General features: G+C 45.7%; 1 protein-coding gene across 1 annotated transcript in view; it reads right to left on the bottom strand.

Moving 5' to 3' along the window:
• Positions 1-16895, bottom strand: part of LOC143767672 (uncharacterized) — a 65563-nt gene that overhangs the window by 10878 nt on the left and 37790 nt on the right. The window lies entirely within an intron of this gene.

Here is a 16895-nt window from a genome sequence, read left to right as displayed (position 1 = left end):
GAGACATGAGTCTTGTGGTTACGTGCATCAGAGCCCGAGAGCGGGTGCCTCCCTGGTGGTTCACGTATGCGACCGCTGTTCGGTTGTCCGATAGGACTCTCACATGATGCCCTGCCAAGTGGGGAAGTAATCTCTCTAGCGCTTTTTCTATTGCTAGGAGCTCCCACTCGTTTGAGGATAGATCTTTCTCCTCTTGAGCCCAGGGGTCTTGGACCCATAGTGTGTCTGAGTGGGCTCCCCACCCCCACGGACTGGCGTCTGTTGTGATCACCTTGGAGGCTGTGAATGTCCAGGGAACTCCTCTCGGGGATGACTCTATCTGTAACCACCATCTGAGAGATTGGAGCACAGAGAGTGGGAGAGTGAGCTTCTGCTCTAACTGCCCCTGAAGTTCCTGGTCGTTCTGCAGCACACACCATTGCAGTTCTCTTGCATGGAACTGGGCCCATTTTACTGCCGGTATGCAGGAGGTTAGGGATCCTAACACCGACATGGCCCTTCTTAAAGTCATTTCCGGTTTTTTTAAAGTGGTCATAATCATTTGTTTGATTTTTTCCTCTTTTCCTTCTGGGAGGCGACACTCCTGTGCCACGGAGTCTACCGTTATCCCCAGGAAATTCTGGACCATAGCTGGCTCCAGCTTGGACTTCTTGAGATTTAGTTGCCATCCCAGTGTCTGAAGAGTGTCCATCACTATCCTGACCTGTTGCTGACAGTGAGAAAAGTTCTTCCCCACTATCAGGAAGTCGTCCAGGTAGGGTATTATCAGAGTGTCTTTTTCTCTGAGATGAGCTGTGACCTCTGCTATCAGCTTTGTGAATACCCGTGGGGCTGTTGCTATCCCAAAGGGCAGAGCCTTGTACTGGAAGTGACGCAGCTGGGACCCCATCTGGACTGCCACTCTGAGAAACCGACGATCTTGTTGTCTGATTGGGACGTGATAATAAGCGTCCTTGAGGTCGAGGACGGACATGTAACACTGGGGATAGAGAAGTTTCACCGCTGATTTTATGGTCTCCATCTTGAATGATGGTATTACAAGAAATTTGTTGAGGCCTTTTAGGTTTATTATTGTCCTCCAGGAGTTGTCTGGTTTCTTTATGAGAAAAAGAGGGGAATAAAATCCTTCCCTTCTTTCCTCTATAGGAACTTCCTCCAAGACGTGTTTGTCTAGGAGTGATGTTACTTCTCCTTCCAGACTGTCTTGTTTCTCCTGAGAGGATTGTACTGGGGTGAGAGAGCCTCCCTCCCACCTGAGAAGGACCGTCACTGGGAGGGTTTTTTGGTGTCTCTGGGGGACTTGCCGAAATAGAAGCCCTTTCCTCCCCTGGGTCGCTTGTCCAGGTTGCTCCTGTCTCGGTCTCTGTACTGCTGTCTCCGGAATTTTTGACCTCTCCGAAAGGAGCGACGAAAGGGCTGAAACGGCTGTTTCGGGAAGTTCTTTTTATCCCCGGCTTTCTCCAACACCTCGTCTAAAGCCGGTCCGAAGAGGAAGTTCCCCTCACAAGGCAAAGAGCAGAGCTTCATCTTCGCCTGAGTATCTCCTGGCCAGCATTTAAGCCATACGGCACGGCATCCTGTGTTGGCTAACGCTGCTGACTTTGCTGCCAGCCTAGCCGAGTCCGCTGATGCTTCAGCTAGAAACACCGCCGCTGCTTTCATAGTTGGTATTGCCTCCAGGATAGTTTCCCTGGGAACTTTTTTCTCTACCTGTTCCTCCAGGTTGTCTATCCAGATTTTAAGGGATCTGGCTACACAAGTGGCCGCGATGGCTGGCCTTAGTGCTCCTGCTGAGGCTTCCCAACCATTTACCTGGTTGATCCTGCCTTTGCCAGAGCCCTGCGCGCACCCGGACTCACTTCCGGTGCGCGCTGCTGAATTGTGCTCCAGGCGCCCGCATCACTTCCGGTGTGCGCCGCCTTTTCTGGTCCCCCTGCCCCTTAGCCCCTGAGAAAAGTTCCGAGTGCTGCCGCCGGGTATCGTGCGCATGCGCGTACCCACCGTCTCCGGCACCTGATGCCGGCTGAGAAGGCTCACAGCGCCGGGACTCCAGAAGGCAGCGCCGCACACACCTCCAGCGTCAGATGTCCTCTTAGCCGGACACCGCTCCATGTCCGCACTCCATGCATCAGGTACCGCCAGGAAGGGGGAAGGAGGCCAGGGGGGAGACTGTTGTGAATTTGCTTTTTGGCTCCCTCTAGTGGTTACTAGTTTTTTGACTCTGGTTTTTCTGTCATTCCTTTTATCCTCACCTGGGTCGTTAGTTCAGGGGTGTCGCTATATAAGCTCTCTGGACCTTCAGTTCTATGCCTGGCAACGTGGAATTCAGAGCTAATCTTTTGTGCTCTGGTCTTCTGATCCTGGTTCCTGCTTTTCAAAGCTAAGTCTGCTTCCTTGCTTTTTGCTTCTGTTTTGTTTTGTATTTTTGTCCAGCTTGTTCTAAATCTGTATCCTGACCTTGGCTGGAAGCTCTAGGGGGCTGGTGTTCTCCCCCCGGACCGTTAGACGGTTCGGGGGTTCTAGAATTTCCAGCGTGGATTTTGTTAGGGTTTTTGTTGACCATATAAGTTACTTGCTATATTCTGCTATTAGTAAAGCGGGCCTCTCTTTGCTAAATCCTGGTTCATTTCTGTGTTTGTCATTTCCTCTTACCTCACCGTTATTATTTGTGGGGGGCTTCTATCCTGCTTTGGGGTCCCTTTCTCTGGAGGCAAGAGAGGTCTTTGTTTTCCTCTTCTAGGGGTAGTTAGATTCTCCGGCTGGCGCGAGTCATCTAGCGATCACCGTAGGCATGATCCCCGGCTACTTCTAGTGTTGGCGTTAGGAGTAGATATATGGTCAATCCAGTTACCACTGCCCTATGAGCTGGATTTTTACATCTCGCAGACTTACACGTTCCTCTGAGACCCTCGCCATTGGGGTCATAACAGGAGACCTGCTTCTTCACGCTCGACAGGGAGGGCCCCAAACCCACCGAGGAGCTTACCTAGCCCGGGCACCGATGTGCCTCACGGGCTGCATGGCCACCAGTAGTCAACAGGGGGGGCACCATAAAGTGACCCCCGTGGACAGGCAGGATTTTTTAACTCGACAGGGGGGAAAGCGTATCTGCGGCCCCCGTGGAGAATCTTCACCCGGGCGTTCGCCTCACGGGCTGTGGCCATGCTTCGCTCAGGGGGGGCATGGTATACATTGACCCCCGAGGCGACTACGGGTACCTGGTGACGGGTGCAGCAGACCAGCGCCTGCCCAAATTCACCCAACCCAGATCCCGGCATCCTCTTCAATCTTCAGACGTCATCCATCTTCATCAGACGTCTTCCATCTTGAGGGTTCCCCGTCAAGGACAGGAAACCAACTGATGTGGAGAGAGGAGCCGCCCCTTTTATCTTGAAGGTTTCCTGTCCTTGATGGGCGGATCCCCTCTCTCGTGGTGCCGTCATGTATGATGGAAAAATAATCATTTTTAGCTAATCTAAGTGGTTTTTTTAAACAGTTTTTGCACTATTATATTGCTTGTGAAGATGGTTGTTCAAATACCAGAAAAAAATATAAATACAAAGCTTGTTTTATATTTTTTTTATATCCAAAAGGGAACATGGTATTTTTTCTATTTCTGTAAAAATTGATTATTTTTGCAGATAAAAAAAAAATCTTGATCTAAATGTTAACTATAAGTAATAATATCAAACATTATGTAGATATACTTTTTTCAAAGGCAAAAAAAAAAAAAAAAAAAGCTTTTTTCTCTATAAAATGGCAAAAAACTTTGTTTTTTATACACTTATACTGTTCCCGGTCATTTTTGACCGGACCTAACAAAGTTGTGATTTGTACCTAATTCAAGTGTTATTTGATTACCTGTTGCATTGTTTTACTGTATGTGAACATGGTTTTCAATAATCAGATGAAAAATTAAATCAAAAACTTTTATTTTTTGAATCAAATAAATTAACATTTTTTGCAATATTTGCTTCATATTGCACATAAAAACTTTTCTTTATTCTAAACTATATACAAACTTTTCAAAAAAAAAAAAGTTTTTTTGTCAAAAACAAATGATAAATGCGATCAATGTATTACTTGCATTGATCACATGTATAATTTACATGACGCTTGCACAAGTATTTTGCACATTTGCAACACATAATATTAGATTTATGGTTACTGGACGTTGGACAGAATGAGCATCTTTTTCGCTTGCAGCTGGTTGCGATGGTGGAAGCCGTTTCAGTATCAGTGGTGGTCGAAGCTGTTGGCTCGCCGTCTCCACCATGCTCTCGAATTTGTCGGGCCACTTTTTCTGCACTCTCATTTCTTGGATTTCGTGGCCGTGTTTTTACATATGGATTAGTGAGAGACTTCCCCAATTCCTCAATAAAAAGCCGTCGTTTGTGTAATTTTTTTTCTTGCCATTTGGGGTTTATTTCCCGCCACAATACAAAGGCATTATAGGCAGATACATCGATCAGGTTGTAAAAGAGAATCATAGGCCACCTATTTGTTTTTCTTTTACATGTATACGTGCCTACAAGCTGCTCTAATGTGTCAACAGCACCTTTAGTGGCGTTATAGTGAAGAATCATGTCTGGCTTTCTGTCATCTCTCTCACTTATTTTTGCATCATGGTGCATGGTGCTCATGAGGATAACTTGTTTATTTTTTTTGGGAACGTACGACACTACCGTAGTGTCCTTTGTAAAATAAAACATTGAACTGTGTACGTCTCTCTTATTGAGGATACCCTGTGGAAGTTCAGGTTTATTTTTTCGTACAGTACCCAGCATAGTTATATTGTTTTTTTGTAACATCTGCCCCAATTGGTAGGATGTGAAGAAATTGTCACAGGTAACGTTTCTCCCTTTGAGTCCATGGGTCAAGTCCAAAACTACCCTCATGCCTTGGTTTTTTTCAGGTCTTTCTAGAGGGTTTTTTCCAATATATACTTGAACATTTGCAGCATATGATGTTTTACTGTCACAGAGTCCAGATTTTTATACCGTATTTTGCTGGTTTACTTGGAATGTATTGCCTGAATGGGCACCTGCCTCTAAATGACACCAGCTGCTCATCAACAGTGACATTTTCTACGGTATAACAACATTTTGGGAGTATCTCGACCCATTTACTCCACAAATCCCTAATTGGGGCAAGTTTATCTGTGCTTCTTCTTTCAGATCTATCCGTTTTGTCATCAAACCGTAGAACTCTGGAAATTTCGTGGAATCTTTCTAAAGACATGGTGGCCCTAAATATATGGCGCCCCGTTTCCGAATTCCACAAACTTTTAGTGGACTCTCCATATGATTTGTATACTCCAGCTAATAGAAGTAACCCGATGTAAGCATTCATAGCCGTCACATCGAAGTTCTTCCATTTATCGCCATAAACCTTTTTTCCCTCAATGTTTGTCATTTGGATAACTATATTTTGCATGGCTATATTTATGAATAATAGGAATGCCGATTGAATGTCATCAATTCGAGCAATTGCATATCTAGTGGGACCTGGAGTATCTGTGATGACATTTGATGAAGACCTTCTACCAGTCGGAGCAGGAGGCTGCAATTTCCAAACGACATCTTTGTTTTTTGAATTGATTTCTTGCGTCAGACCGGTTGTCGGGGTTTCCACATCAGATTCACCCTCAGAATCCGAGTTCTCGGCAATATCTTCATCCTCACTAATGTTGTCCTCCTCTTCGGAGACATTTTCAGGTGGGACATCCTCGTCTGTATCGGAGTCGTTTATAAACTCCTCCAATTCAGCTTGGGTGAAGTGTCTTCTTCTCATGCTGTAAGGCATCACTGTTGAATGAAAAAATAAAATATATCCATAAACAATGAATGAAAAAAAAAAATCAAAACAATTTCGCAACAATACACACAATAACGTCCCGTCACACATTGAGATATGCCCTGTGATTATGGTGCTGTAGCGTCGCAAACAAAAATGAGGCATGCACTCATTCTATCACAGCAGTGAGAATATGTACTCATAAGCAGACATTGAGTCTACACAACCCTAATGCTAACCCCCTATCATCCATTCTATCACAGCAGTGAGAATATGTACTCATAAGCAGACATTGAGTCTACACAACCCTAATGCTAACCCCCTATCATCCATTTTATCACAGCAGTGAGAATATTGAATAATTTTAGAATAAAAGAATAATTTATCTGTAACATACCTGTAAAAATGGGACTTCAGAGCTCTGACGTCTGAACCTCTGCTCACTCTGTTGTCTCCAGCTGAACTGAAACTCTACACTGCTATGTTATCTGTCTACAGATAAGATCAGAGCAGACACCACCCTGCAGCAGGAAAAAGCTCACAGTACAACACTTTAGGTGAATTCTGCTTAGGACAGCATTGCACAGTGTAATACTGTACAACCAGCAAACACATGGAAAATCAGAAAATCATGATTTACAATATGAAATGTTGACAACTGAATGGAACTAGATCTATATGAACAGCAGGGTAAATAAAAACCAGTGAAATAAATTACGCATAGCTATACTGGAAGCGAATCCGTCGGCTGTATCGCAACTTGAAAATGTTGGTATGTGTAAATCTGTTCTGACCAAAAGTAGTCAGATACATTTATAAATAATAGTAGATGCAATATATAGTTCAAAATGAGGTGATAGCACCTTTATTTTTGTCAAAAATTGTCTGGAGAGCTGAATAAAGGCCTATCGGTCATTTTTGACCGAACAGTACAAGTGTAAAAAAAATTGTACCAAATAAACAAAAATTAAAAAAAAAAAAAATTCCCACAGAGAGTATCCCCCTAATGACGAAAAGTCAGGGAGCCTCAAGTCTCAGAATCACACGCTGAATTTTTATAACATTATAGAATTTCAAAAACGGTCATTTTTGACCTAACAGAACAGCTTAAAGGGTTAAAGGGATTTCATCCGCTCTGGTTTTCTGCAATTTTGTCATTTTAGGGATTCTGCAAATGGTGTTTCCCATCTCCTCTGGTATCTGCTCCTGCAATGTCTGCTTTGGACACCAGACGCGGCTTACTCATTCTGCAGGCGATGCTGGTAACAGAGATGGGGTTGGAACCAGAAGCTGTTGGCAGTGCAGGCTCTATCCAGCCACTAAGATTAGGGAGCCTGTCATCTGTAGTACCATCCAGTCTGGCAGTATGGGCATGTGTGCTGTCAGCTGCAGTAATCTGTTCCCTGTTTTAGACAACTGGAAAGCACCACACCTTTTTTAATCAGATAAATTTCTATTAACCATAAGATTCACAACAGATCACATGTTCATACTCATTTTATGTTTTACAGTAAATTAACCCCCCCCCCCCCCATGGAGACCATATCACGTGGAAACAATAATTCATCCATAGTTGACAATATCAACCAGAGCTCCAGTTTACCAGAAGTTGTACTCTATACTGGTATAACAATTAATCCTACCCAACCACGGCTGCCATAATGAAGAGAATAAATCCAGCCGTCTCTCCTGGTGTAAATACTTTTCTCAAATTCAATTATGTGGCTCTTTTGAGCAATGAATTCGCGTCCGGACGGAGGCTCCTCTCTAACCCAATATTTTGCATGTGGTATGTCGCATGTGGTATGTCGCACATGTGGCGTATGTCATGTGGCGTATGCCATGTCGCATGTATGTTGCATGTCATGTCGCATGTTGTATGTCGCATGTCATGTCGCATGTTGTATGTCGCATTGTGCATCGCATATCGCATGATGTATGTCGCATGTTCAATGTTGCATGTTGTGCATGTCAAATGTTGTATGTAACATGTATGTTGCATGTTGTACGTCGCATGGTGCACGTCGCATGGTGTACGTCGCATGGTGCATGTCGCATGTCGCATGGTCAATGTTGTATGTTGTGCATGTCAAATGTCGTAACATGTAGGTCGCATGTTGTATGTCGCATGTTGTATGTTCAATGTTGTGTGTTGTATGTGCACACAGTCTAGACGAGCCCAGCTCTGCTACATCTGGATGCCTGACAAATACTTGCTTTTTAGGCATACTGATCACATGGATTTATTTGGAGAAAAATTATTTGTATTGAGCTTTTCAAATATTTTAGTAGTCCATTTAAAATGGGCAAGGCAAGGGGCAAGGGACGGGGAAGTGGCCGTGATGCTGATGGTGAACGCAGAGGATGAGGCCCAGCTGAAAGTGAACAACAAAGAGCCACATCTTCGCGCTCGACCTTCCTGTCCTACTTTCTAGGGGACCGCAGCACACCACTATTGAAGCCACAGCATTGTGAAATGATTGTTGGCTGGATAGCGAATAATGCTTCCAGTCACTAAGCCACCACCACGTCTTCCACACGGTCAAGTATGAGTAGCCGTGAGTGAGGACCGGATATTACCCACCCTGATCTTCCTTCCTACCATCATGCCGAGTGCCCTGAGACAAATGATCCCGCACTTGGACACTCTGAAGAGCTGATCAGTTTACCCTTTAAAGATTCCGGACTCTCGGCCGGTCAATTTGAAGTGGGGCCACATGAGATCGCATGTAGCGATGCCTAAAGATTTAAGCAGCCACGGTCACACGAAGGCGATGGTGGGAAAGTGTCACAAGTGGTGGACGATGAGACAATTGCCAGAAAGTCAGGAGGAGGAGCAGGGTGCAGATGTGGAGGACGAGGTGGTGGATGACTAAACTATCTGACCCAACCTGGCAGAACGACATGCAGAGCGAGGACAGCAGCACACATGGGGAAGGAGGCATAGCACCCCAACAGGCAGGAAGAAGCAGTGTGGTGGCCATAGACAGAAGGCGTGCATCCGTTCCCCGTAACACCAACATGACGGAAGTTGCCATTCCAACTGTTAGATCTTCCAGAGTCAGGTTATTTTTTTAAAGACTCTGCCGATAACCCCAAACAGGAGATGGCACCAAAGCACCCGACTTTGTGGGCCAAACCCCAGGTTCCAGGAACACTGTCTGCAGGTGACACCACTGATTCTTCCACTGTTTTGCATACAAGCCAATCCCCAGTTCACCGTACCTGTAAAGATGCCTCGGGTCCTGCACCTGATGTTGCCCACAGTCAACCAGCACCATCATCAATCCCATCCACGTCCTTGTCCCAGGGCAGCCTTCAGTTGTCTATACCCCAGTCACTGGAACACAAAGGGAAAAACCCAGCCAACGCCCCACAAGCCACAGTACTAAATTCTAACATTTCTCGTCTGCTTGCGCTCAAAATGTTGCCCTTTAGACTCATTGAGACGGAAGCTTTCCACAACCTGAAAGCGGTGGCCTTTCCAAGGTACTCGGTCCCCAGTCGCCACATGTCTCCTGGTGTGCCATACCAGCATTACACCAGCATGTGTCCCACAACATTACCCGTACCCTCAACAAAGCTGTTACTGGGAAAGTCCACCTAACCACGGCCACGTGGACAAGTTCTTGTGGGCAGGGATGGTACATCTCACCGACGGCACACTGGGTTAACTGTTGTGAATTCCGTTCTCGAACTCCCTTCTGTGGTCATGAATGGTACTTCGGCGAGTTCTGTCTGTGAACTCCCTCTGGTGGCTGTGAGTGGAGCTACTAGCTCTTGAGGTTCCTTCCTCACCTGCCCTCGTTTATTGCTAGACTGGCTTCTCTATTTAACTCCACTCAGATCGTTATTTCATGCCAGCTGTCGATGTCTTAGTACTGGTTCAGATCTCTCTTGGATCCTTCTGATGACCTGTCTACTCCAGCAGAAGCTAAGTTCCTGCTAGTTTATTTGTTGTTCATTGTTTTCTTGCTAAGTTCTAGTCCAGCTTGCTATCATGATATTGCCTTGCTAGCTGGAAGCTCTGGGGGTGCAGAGTGGCACCACCGCACCGTGAGTCGGTGCGGGGGTCTTTTTGCACACTCTGCGTGGTTTTTGTCGTTTTTTGTGTTGACCGCAAAGATCCCTTTTCTATCCTCAATCTGTTTAGTTAGACTGGCCTCCTTTGCTAAAACCTATTTCATTCCTGTTTGTGATTTCCTCTTAACTCACAGTCAATACTTGTTTGGGGCTTCCTTTTCCTTTGGGGAATTTCTCTGAGGCAAGGTGAGGCTTTATTTCCTATCTTTAGGGGTCGTTAGCTCTTAGGCTGTGAAGAGGCATCTAGGCAGGAGTTAGGCACGCTCCACGGCTATTTCTAGTGTGTGTGATAGGAGTAGGGTTTGCGGTCAGCAGAGTTCCCACTTCCCCAGAGCTTATCCCGATTCCATGATTAACTATCAGGTCATTCCGGGTGCACCTAACCACCAGGTCCATAACAGTACAGCTGGCCTCAGTGTTAATGCATCTCAATAGAGGGATAAGAGAATTTCTGAGACCATTTTTTTTCTCTGCAGTGTGTTTTGTCTTTTCCGCTTAACCTCTGGGTGGTTCAGGACTCAGGTGTAGATATGGACATTCAAGTTCTGTCCTCTAGTGTGGATCAACTTACTGCAAGGGTACAAAGCATTCAAAATTATGTAGTTCAGAATCCGATGTTAGAGCCTAGATGTTATGATCCTAGTGGCAAGGATCGCAAGTCTGACTAGCTAAGGAACTAAACCGACGACTAGCTCTTGGGAAGTGGTAACTGGATTGACCGCAACCTGATCCTATCCGCACACAACTAAAGGTAGCCGTGGAACGTTACCTGGAAATCCTAGACGTCTCTTCACGGCCTGAGAAACTGACAATCCCTAGAGGGAAAGTAAAGTCCTCACTTGCCTCAGAGAAATGACCCCAAAGATATAGAAAAGCCCCCACAAATATTAACGGTGAGTTAAGGGGAAAGCACAAACGCAGAGATGAAATAGATTTAGCAAATGAGGCCCGCTAACACTAGATAGCAGAAAATAGGAAGGGAACTGTGCGGTCAATAGAAATCCCTATACAAAATATCCACGCAGAGATTGCTCGAGCCCCCGCACCAACTAACGGTGCGGGGGAAGCAACTCCGTACCCCAGAGCTTACCAGCAGCAAGAAATCACATATTAGCAAGCTGGACTAAACTCATCATACACAGAAATCATATTGCAGACTGATGAGCAAAAAATAATCAAACAGAAACTTAGCTACTCATGAAGAGACTGAAAACGAAGATAGTCAGGAGTAATCAGAATAGCACTGAATACATCGACAGCCGGCAACAAGTGAAGGTGTAGCAGAGCTAAATAGGAACCTCCCTAGTGGATAACGAGGCAGCTGATCCAGCCACAGACCCGCAGGATAACAAACAAAGCCACCAGGGGAAGCCCAAAAACAAAACTCACACAATACCACCTGTGACCACAAGAGGGAGCCCGAAAACAGAGTTCACAACACTAGAATTCCAATTCCTGATTTGTTTTCTGGGGATAGATCTAAGTTTCTGAATTTCAAAAATAATTGTAAACTGTTTCTTGCTCTGAAACCCTGCTCTTCTGGTGACCCCATTCAGCAAGTAAAAATCATTATTTCTTTGTTACGTGGCGACACTCAAGACTGGGCATTCTCCCTGGTGCCAGGAGATCCTGCATTGCGTAATGTAGATGCGCTTTTTCTGGCGCTGGGATTGCTTTATGATTAACCAAATTCTGTGGATCAGGCAGAGAAAATTTTGCTGGCTTTGTGTCAGGGTCAGGATGAAGCGGAGGTATATTACCAGAAGTTCAGAAAGTGGTCTGTGCTTACTCAATGGAATGAGTGTGCCCTGGCAGCAATTTTCAGAAAGGGTCTTTCTGAAGCCCTTAAGGATGTTATGGTGGGGTTCCCCACGCCTGCTGGTCTGAATGAATCAATGTCCTTGGCCATACAGATCGATCGGCGCTTACGTGAGCGCAAAACTGTGCACTATTTGGCGGTATCCTCCGAGCAGAGGCCTGAGCCTATGCAATGTGATAGGACTTTGACCAGAGCTGAACGGCAAGAACACAGACGTCAGATTGGGCTGTGTTTTTACTGTGGTGACTCCACTCATGCTATCTCTGATTGTCCTAAGCGCACTAAGTGGTTCACTAGGTCCGTCACCATTGGTACTGTACAGCCTAAATTTCTTTTGTCCGTTACTCTGATTTGCTCTTTGTCGTCCTATTCTGTTATGGCATTTGTGGATTCAGGCGCTGCCCTGAATTTGATGGACTTGGAGTTTGCCAGGCGCTGTGGTTTTTTCTTGGAGCCCTTGCAGTATCCTATTCCATTGAGAGGAATTGATGCTACGCCTTTGGCCAAGAATAAGCCTCAGTACTGGACTCAGTTGAACATGTGCATGGCTCCTGCACATCAGGAGGATATTCGCTTTTTGGTGTTGCATAATCTGCATGATGTGGTCGTGTTGGGTTTGCCATGGCTACAGGTCCATAATCCAGTATTGGATTGGAAATCAATGTCTGTGTCCAGTTGGGGTTGTCAAGGGGTACATGGGGATGTTCCATCGTTGTCAATTTCTTCCTCCACTCCTTCTAAAGTCCCTGAGTTTTTGTTGGATTACCGGGATGTATTTAATGAGCCAAAATCCAGTGCCCTACCTCCTCATAGGGATTGTGATTGTGCTATTAATTTGATTCCTGGTAGCAAGTTCCCTAAGGGACGACTTTTCAATTTATCTGTGCCAGAACACGTCGCTATGCGGAGTTATATAAAAGAGTCCTTGGACAAAAGGGCATATTCGCACGTCGTCATCACCATTGGGAGCAGGGTTCTTTTTTGTGGCCAAGAAGGATGGTTCTCTGAGACCTTGTATAGATTACCGCCTTCTCAATAAAATCACGGTCAAATTTCAGTACCCTTTGCCTCTACTGTCTGATTTGTTTGCTCGGATTAAGGGGGCTAGTTGGTTCACCAAGATAGATCTTCGAGGGGCGTATAATCTTGTGCGTATTAAACAAGGCGATGAATGGAAAACAGCATTTAATACGCCCGAGGGCCATTTTGAGTACCTGGTGATGCCATTCGGGCTTTCTAATGCTCCATCTGTGTTTCAGTACTTTATGCATGACATCTTCCGAAAGTATCTGGATAGTTTCATGATTGTATATTTGGATATTTTGGTCTTTTCGGATGATTGGGAGTCTCATGTGAAGCAGGTCAGAATGGTGTTCCAGGTCCTTCGTGCTAATTCCTTGTTTGTGAAGGGATCTAAATGTCTCTTTGGAGTTCAGAAGGTTTCCTTTTTGGGCTTCATTTTTTCCCCTTCTACAATCGAGATGGATCCTGTTAAAGTTCAGGCCATTTATGATTGGACTCGGCCTACATCTGTGAAGAGCCTTCAGAAATTCCTGGGCTTTGCTAATTTTTACCGTCGCTTCATCGCTAATTTTTCTAGTGTTGTTAAACCGTTGACTGATTTGACCAAGAAGGGTGCTGATGTGGTGAATTGGTCCTCTGCGGCCGTTGAAGCTTTTCAGGAGTTGAAACGTCGTTTCTCTTCGGATCCTGTGTTGTGTCAGCCAGATGTTTCGCTCCCTTTTCAGGTCGAGGTTGATGCTTCTGAGATTGGAGCAGGGGCTGTTTTGTCTCAAAGAAGTTCTGATGGCTCTGTGATGAAGCCATGTGCTTTCTTTTCTAGAAAGTTTTCGCCTGCTGAGCGTAATTATGATGTTGGCAATCGGGAGTTGTTGGCTATGAAGTGGGCATTCGAGGAGTGGCGACATTGGCTTGAGGGAGCCAAGCATCGCGTGGTGGTCTTGACGGATCACAAGAATCTGACTTATCTCGAGTCTGCCAAGCGGTTGAATCCTAGACAGGCTCGATGGTCGCTGTTTTTCTCCCGTTTTGATTTTGTGGTCTCATACCTTCCGGGTTCTAAGAATGTGAAGGCTGATGCCCTTTCTAGGAGTTTTGTGCCTGATTCTCCGGGAGTCCCTGAGCCGGCTGGTATTCTCAAAGAGGGGGTAATTCTGTCTGCCATCTCCCCTGATTTGCGGCGGGTGCTGCAGGAGTTTCAGGCTGATAGAACTGACCGTTGTCCAGCGGAGAAACTGTTTGTCCCTGATAGATGGACTAGTAGAGTTATTTCTGAGGTTCATTGTTCGGTGTTGGCTGGTCATCCTGGGATTTTTGGTACCAGAGATTTGGTGGCTAGGTCCTTTTGGTGGCCTTCCTTGTCACGGGATGTGCGTTCTTTTGTGCAGTCCTGTTGGACTTGTGCTCGGGCCAAGCCCTGCTGTTCTCGTGCCAGTGGGTTACTTTTGCCCTTGCCGGTCTCGAAAAGGCCCTGGACGCATGTTTCCATGGATTTTATTTCTGATCTTCCTGTCTCTCAAAGGATGTCTGTCATCTGGGTGGTTTGTGATCGCTTTTCTAAGATGGTCCATTTGGTACCCTTGCCTAAATTACCTTCCTCCTCTGATTTGGTTCCATTATTTTTTCAGCATGTGGTTCGTTTGCATGGCATTCCGGAGAACATTGTGTCGGACAGAGGTTCACAGTTGGTTTCTAGGTTTTGGCGGTCCTTTTGTGCTAAGATGGGCATTGATTTGTCTTTTTCTTCGGCTTTCCATCCTCAGACAAATGGCCAAACCGAACAAACCAATCAGACCTTGGAAACCTATCTGAGAGGCTTTGTTTCTGCTGATCAGGATGATTGGGTGACCTTCTTGCCATTGGCTGAGTTCGCCCTTAATAATCGGGCTAGTTCGGCTACTTTGGTTTCGCCTTTTTTTTTGCAATTCTGGTTTTCATCCTCGTTTTTCTTCAGGGCAGGTTGAGCCTTCTGACTGTCCTGGTGTGGATTCTGTGGTGGACAGGTTGCAGCAAATTTGGACTCACGTAGTGGACAATTTGACGTTGTCCCAGGAGAAGGCTCAACGTTTTGCTAACCGCCGTCGCTGTGTTGGTCCCCGACTTAGTGTTGGGGATATGGTTTGGTTGTCTTCTCGTTATGTTCCTATGAAGGTTTCTTCTCCTAAGTTTAAGCCTCGTTTCATTGGTCCTTATAAGATTTCGGAAATTCTCAATCCTGTGTCATTTCGTTTGGTCCTTCCAGCTTCTTTTGCCATCCATAATGTGTTCCATAGGTCGTTGTTGCGGAGATTTGTGGCGCCTATGGTTCCCTCCGTTGATCCTCCTGCTCCGGTGTTGGTCGAGGGGGAGTTGGAGTATGTGGTGGAGAAGATTTTGGATTCTCGTATTTCGAGACGGAAGCTTCAGTACCTGGTTAAATGGAAGGGCTATGGTCAGGAGGATAATTCCTGGGTTGTTGCCTCCGATGTCCATGCTGCCGATTTAGTTCGTGCCTTTCATTTGGCTCGTCCTGATCGGCCTGGGGGCTCTGGTGAGGGTTCGGTGACCCCTCCTCAAGGGGGGGGTACTGTTGTGAATTCCGTTCTCGGGCTCCCTCCTGTGGTCATGAATGGTACTTTGGTGAGTTCTGTCCTTGGACTCCCTCTGGTGGCTTTGAGTGGAACTGCTGGTCCTTGAGGTTGGCTTTCTCAGCTGCCCTCGTTTATTGCTATGCTGGCCTCCCTATTTAACTGCACTCAGATCGTTACTTTATGCCAGCTGTCAATGTCTCAGATCTCTCTTGGATTTCTCTGATGACCTGTCTACTCCAGCAGAAGCTAAGTCCCTGCTAGTTCATTTGTTATTCATTGCTTTCTGAATATATTTCTTAGTACATGCTAAGTTCTAGTCCAGCTTGCTATCATGATATTTCCATGCTAGCTGGAAGCTCTGGGGGTGCAGAGTTGCACCTCCACACTGTGAGTCAGTGTGGAGGTCTTTTTGCACACCACTCTGCGTGGTTTTTGTAGTTTTTTGTGCTGACCGCATAGTTTCCTTTTCTATTCTCTGACTATTTAGTGAAGACTGGCCTCCTTTGCTAAAACCTGTTTCATTCCTGTGTTTGTGACTTTCCTCTTAACTCACAGTCAATATTCGTGGGGGGCTGCCTTTTCCTTTGGGGAATTTCTCTGAGGCAAGGTAAGGCTTTATTTTCTATCTTTAGGGGTAGTTAGCTCTTAGGCTGTGAAGAGGCGTCTAGGGAGAGTTAGGTACCGGGGCTATCCGAAAAAGGCTATCTCCCGTGCCTATCAGAGGGCCAAGAATATGAACCAAGATCTGTTAATCACCCCTAATGTTCACCACCAGGATAAGAGTGTCCGTTTTATTACGGACTTTAATGATCGGTGGAATCAGATCAGTAATGTCCTGACATCCCATTGGGATATTCTTACCACCGACACACAAACTTCCACCTTGGTCACTTCCCGCCCTGATTTAACAGCTAAGAGGGCTCCCAATCTTGGTGACATCTTGACTAGAAGCCATTTCTTACACCCCACTACTAACTTGAATCGTGGCATACGCCTGAGGGGTTCGTTCCCCTGCGGGGGATGCAGTGTCTGCCAGCATGTCCCAGCCACCAAAGACTATTTTACCAATCCATTGGACTCAAAATCACATCGACTAACGTCGTAAATCAATTGCCGGACGGTCAATGTGATTTATGCCATCATCTGCCCTTGCAAGAAGGTGTATGTAGGCCAGACCTCCCAGGAACTTAGAAAGAGGGCCCAGAAACATTTGTCTACAATACACCTGGCAGCATCTGATATAAAAAAAGGCAGGATGGTATCCCCAATTGCTTCGCATTTTTTAACTGTTCACGGTGGTTCCTCTGCTCCCATTTCATTCTTTGGTCTGCAGAAAATCTTTCCCAGTACTAGAGGTGGCAACCATAAGAAGCGGTTACTTCAAATCGAATCCCAAAGTATTTTCAACTTACGGAGTCTTTCTCCTACCGGGCTTAATGAAGAACTATTATTTTCAAGCTTCCTGGGATAACCCTATTGGACTCATGCACCCGACTTTGAGCTATATTGGATGAAGTAGAGAAATTATGGGGGTTTTTGGAATATATTTAACAGCATTGCCCTTCTTCCTTTTTTGGACATTTTACATTCTCTATGTTTAGTCTCTG

The sequence above is a fragment of the Ranitomeya variabilis genome, chromosome 4, assembly GCF_051348905.1.
Source record: "Ranitomeya variabilis isolate aRanVar5 chromosome 4, aRanVar5.hap1, whole genome shotgun sequence".
In the NCBI taxonomy this organism is placed as follows: domain Eukaryota; kingdom Metazoa; phylum Chordata; class Amphibia; order Anura; family Dendrobatidae; genus Ranitomeya; species Ranitomeya variabilis.
Note: the sequence above shows the minus strand (reverse complement) of the source record. Positions and strands in the feature narration are given on the sequence as shown.